Source organism: Periplaneta americana, chromosome 1, assembly GCF_040183065.1.
Source record: "Periplaneta americana isolate PAMFEO1 chromosome 1, P.americana_PAMFEO1_priV1, whole genome shotgun sequence".
Classification (NCBI taxonomy): Eukaryota; Metazoa; Arthropoda; class Insecta; order Blattodea; family Blattidae; genus Periplaneta; species Periplaneta americana.
This window is the reverse complement of record NC_091117.1, coordinates 218364576-218369605: the sequence shown is the minus strand read 5'-3', so window position 1 is coordinate 218369605 and position 5030 is coordinate 218364576. Positions and strand designations below refer to the sequence as shown.

At 33.6% G+C, this 5030-nt stretch overlaps 1 non-coding gene across 1 annotated transcript; it reads right to left on the bottom strand.

Moving 5' to 3' along the window:
- Positions 1–246: 246 nt before the first annotated feature.
- Positions 247–319, bottom strand: TRNAN-AUU (transfer RNA asparagine (anticodon AUU)). Its single transcript has one exon. It is a non-coding gene; the product is annotated as a tRNA-Asn (tRNA).
- Positions 320–5030: the final 4711 nt, after the last annotated feature.

The following is a 5030-nucleotide window of genomic DNA, read 5'->3' as shown; positions in this document are numbered from 1 at the left end:
TATCGATTATTCTCGGATATGCAATCGAAAGAGAATTAGCGAAAAGTCACAGAGGCTGGAAATCCAATACTGTCGCAGAAGGTTATGTTCTGTTAATATAATAATTGGAGTTAATTGTAAATAATATTCAAATAAATTCAATTTGTCATCTCGTTTTTCAATTCTAAACCAATTTTCACGTTATACCAGAGTAATGTTCATGTTATTCTGTGCCAAGGTCGATGAATAATTTCAAGGGAAAAATTGTTCCGGGGCTGGGTATCGAACCCGGGACCTTTGGTTTAATGTACCAACGCTCTACCAACTGAGCTACCCGGGAACTTTACCAGACACCGATCCAATTTTTCCCTCTATATCCACAGACCTCAAAGTGGGCTGACAACCGTCAAGCAACCAACGTTGAGTGCACACTAACTCCGTGTGACTTGAATTGTGGTTTTCTGTTAACGAACAGTGACGTGTATTGTGCAAATCAAGCTTTCAGGTATAACTCCCTGTAAAGTTAATTTGAATAATTTCAAGGGAAAAATTGTTCCGGGGCCGAGTATCGAACCCGGGACCTTTGGTTTAACGTACCAACGCTCTACCAACTGAGCTACCCGGGAACTCTACCAGGCACCGATCCAATTTTTCCCTGTATATCCACAGACCTCTAAGTGGGCTGACAACCGTCAAGCAACCAACGTTGAGTGCACACTAACTCTGTGTGACTTGGATCGGTGTCTGGTAGAGTTCCCGGGTAGCTCAGTTGGTAGAGCGTTGGTACGTTAAACCAAAGGTCCCGGGTTCGATACCGGCCCCGGAACAATTTTTCCCTTGAAATTATTCAAATCAACTTTACAGGGATTTATACCTGAAAGCTTGATTTGCAAGGTCAATGAAATTCGGCCTCGGAAAAAATCAATACTTTCGCGTCTGCGCACATCTCACAATTCAGGTCAGTTCGCACATAACCATAATTTTGAATACTTTCAAGTTAGAAATATGGTCGAGCATAAAAAGTCGTATGAAACTTGCCTATAATGGTAATTAAGACGCTCGTATGAAAATTATGAAAGTCGCTTGCGCTCATTTCATAAACAAACATACTTGCGTCTTAATTACTATCATTATAGGCTCGTTGCATAATGTACTATTAGTCCACAGACTGCAGCGCGTTCATAATGCCTGCAAACGTTTCATTTGCAACATCCGCAAATACGACCACATTACACCTTTCCTTCAAACGCACTAATGGATAAGATTACAGGACCGAAGATATATTCATTCACTAATTTTCGTATATCACATCATCACTACTTGTTCGCCTAACTATCTCTCAGTGCGTTTTAATTTCTTGTCCTCATATAACAGATTGGGCACTCGTTCTAAAAGTGACCCTTTATTATCTATGCCTTGCCATAAAACAGCTCACTATTCTTCCTCTTTCACAGTATTAGCAATTCGTTTCTGGAACTCCCTACCCAGCTCCCTCAGGAACTGTCGAACGGTATTGCAATTTAAAAGTAAAATATTCAAACACGTAACCAGTACTAAACCACATAACTTCTATCGTCAGACTTAATTTTCCTCTTCCTTACTTTATCCCAGTCATGTCAACTGATGCCCATAGGCGCAATCGCGCGCTTTAGAGCTCAGGAGAGACTGAGCGCTTTACAGCGGAAAGAAAAGAGACAGACGATAGAGGTAGTATATGCCGCTTGATCGAGCTATATTCAGGGATGGCCAGCACTGATTCAATAAATAAAGGGAAGAGAACTTTTTAAAACTGTATCCATGTTAATTTTTAGATTTCTCTTAGAACTATAAGTGCATTATAAGAATGCAAGTTTTAATTTTAATGTTCATATTTCACAAGTTTTTTTTTATCCAAAAGGAATATTTTATCAACAGAAAAGTAAAATTTTCAGATATAGGTTTATTTATTTAGTAACCTTACAGATATTGAAACAGTGTTTTCGTAAATCTAATATACCGTAAATACGTATTACTGAAGATAGTGTATTACAAATTTTGAAAATATTCTCATGGATAATGTTTGTAAGGAAATAAATTAACAAAGCAACTGCTGTTACATCATAAGCAAAAGGTATGTGCCCATGTGTTGTAACAATGTCCGTTCTATAGCTTCAGCAGATTTCGAGAAAATAATTTAATATTCTGATGATAGGAAGTTGCTCACCTTTATCACCTTAAAAGCATAATGCGATAAGAGTTCTGTTATGGAATATTAGTTAAACTTAAAACATATACAGTACCTAAGTAACTTTGCTTTGTACTATAATATTGTTTTGATTAGTTCATTGATTACATTTATAAGTCTAAAAATACCATCAATATCAATTCCAACTTATCATGTCATACTCAATCTCTTTCTTCGGAATATCAGTTTCTTTATGAATGATGTGTTTCATCCACCTAGTAGAGTATAGTTGTCCTGCTATGGAATTTGTAAGAATATTCCTTCCTAACTCCTTATTATGTTATTAATGTTTAAAATACAATTTCAATATTAAGAAATTGGTCTTAATACTTTTGTTTTACAGAAAATATAGATATCAGTCATAAAGAAGCCATATAAAAATGACAGACAATTTCACGTTCCGTTTGAAGTTTGTGAACCACTGTTTTCTTAATCCAATCGGCTGTTTATTCCTCCTTCCATACCTAGCGTTTGATGCCCGCGCACGACGTCAAGGTCAGAAGAATGCGCTTGTTTTGACATCACTGTTTTATCCTATCACGATTGCTGTATACTCTTATCATTGAAATTATAAATCTTAATTTTAATCCTACAGTTAGTAATAATAATAATAATAATAATAATAATAATAATAATAATAATGATGTTGTTTTATTTTCGCTGGCACAGTTAAGGCCATAAGGCCTTCTCTTCCACTCAACCAGCCTTAATCAATACAATACATAAATTTAAATTACAAATATTTTCACTACACTTAAAAGGTTCTCCAGCAATATTCTTCAGTACACATTTATTTAAATTCAGATAAATCTATAAGGTAAAGTAGTAACTTAATTTATGAGATAATTTAATTCAATGAATTATAATTAATTTAATATTTGAGATACCTAGTAAAATGATGAAAATTAATTTAATATAAGCTTACTAGGACTATGTTACAGGAAGAATATATATATATATATATATATATATATATATATATATATATATATATATATATATATATATATATTTCTATTTCTATAATGCGAATATTAATGTAATTGCCATTAGAGGTTTTGTAAATCTATTTAGAGAAATTAAAGATAATAATAATAAGAATGGACAGATGTTAGTTTCATTATATGTAACAAATATTAATCAGCAATTCATCTGTTAAGTAAGAATTTATGTAATTTTGACCTAAATGAAGTTATTGTCCAACAACCCCTTACATCACTCGGAAGCGAGTTCCAATTTCTAGCAACTGAAACTGTATAGGATGAAGAATATAAAGATGTCTACAGAATTGGACGAATATGAAATTCATAATAAGTAGCGTAATGAAGTTTTGGAAATTTTCATAAAATCTTCCTTTTTCCCCTCTTCTTAAACGACTAAATTTATTGCCGAGTGCAATACCAGTAGGTTTAAAATTAAGAATTCATGAAATGAAAAGAATTACAGAATACCTAACGATCTGATGATCGATGCTAAATTAAACAATTATTTATTTTTTGTGGATATACAATAACTTAGAAGAGTTCTTTCTTACAACATTCCTAAAATAATAAAAGCAAAGAAGATGTGGTGTAAGACGAAGACAACTACAATTTTCATCTATATTTCCATTAGATTAACTTGTGTACAATGTGATAGTCTACAATACTGCTTTTTAAATTTATCACACAAGCTCCCTTAATTTCTAGCAACAAAATTGCCTGCGAGGTTGGTTTATAGCACACCCGTATTTTAGCTATTTAATTTATAGGAATTTTCTTTCGCATGAACAACCATTCATTGTGGTCGTTATCCCGAACGTTAGAATTTAAAAAACACCCGAGAACATTTATTATATAAAACATGAGTTAGTAGTCCAGTATTTACTATCGCACTTACGTACGTACGAAGTTTATTTCGGTCGCTACTTTCATACATATATTTTAGAAGAGAAAAAATCACAACTGTAGCGAGTGGTTTATGCAGGTCTAAGACGAACGACGAAGCAGTGTAACATAGCAGTTGCAGCACACAGTTGAATGAATCCTTTTTTTTTTTTTTGTGACTTACAGTATGTTAGATGACGGGACTGCTATTCACTGCACATATTAAGAAATTATAACACAGGGACATCATTTTATTTTTAATAACATTTTTAATATCAACCTGTCTATACCTTTAGAGAACCAGAAACACCGCTTGCTCCCCCCTCCAAGACTGGAGTTCGATGATACTGGCGTAAAACACAAATCACTCTACTAGGTATAGGAAGGAAGAAAAGTAGTTCATCCATTTACGTAAACTAGGAAATATCGCGATTTTGGGTTTGATAATTTTCATTAGGTTTTTCTTTAATGAAAGTACAGTACTGTATTAAGAATAAGTGTTTTACTCACGAACTGAGTTATCCATGCGGACGTATTCATTATGCGGTGTATATTATACTATCTACAGCACATTAGCGTACAATATAGAGAAAGAAGTTAAATTGAAAAATAATCATAATATGAATATTTAAACACACTTTTGAAAATGGTGGCCGTTCATTTCGATACAGGCTTCAGTTTTTTGTGCATATTATCGCACTATAGACTATTGCATCTAATTCCAATTGCCAATTTCGTCCTTCGTACTAGTAACTCATGTTGAAATATTCTATACCTACTCTAAGTACTGTAAATTCAATCTTCACTTCTGCCCGACCCGAAAATATAAAATTACTCAGACATGCTATCTACTGTCCGTCCAAGTGGTTATGCCGCATGATTGTAGAAAGGGAGGAAACCACGTGACAGTTAATTACTTAACGAGGCCCTTTTATTTAAGTTAAATTAAACAGCTGTATAAT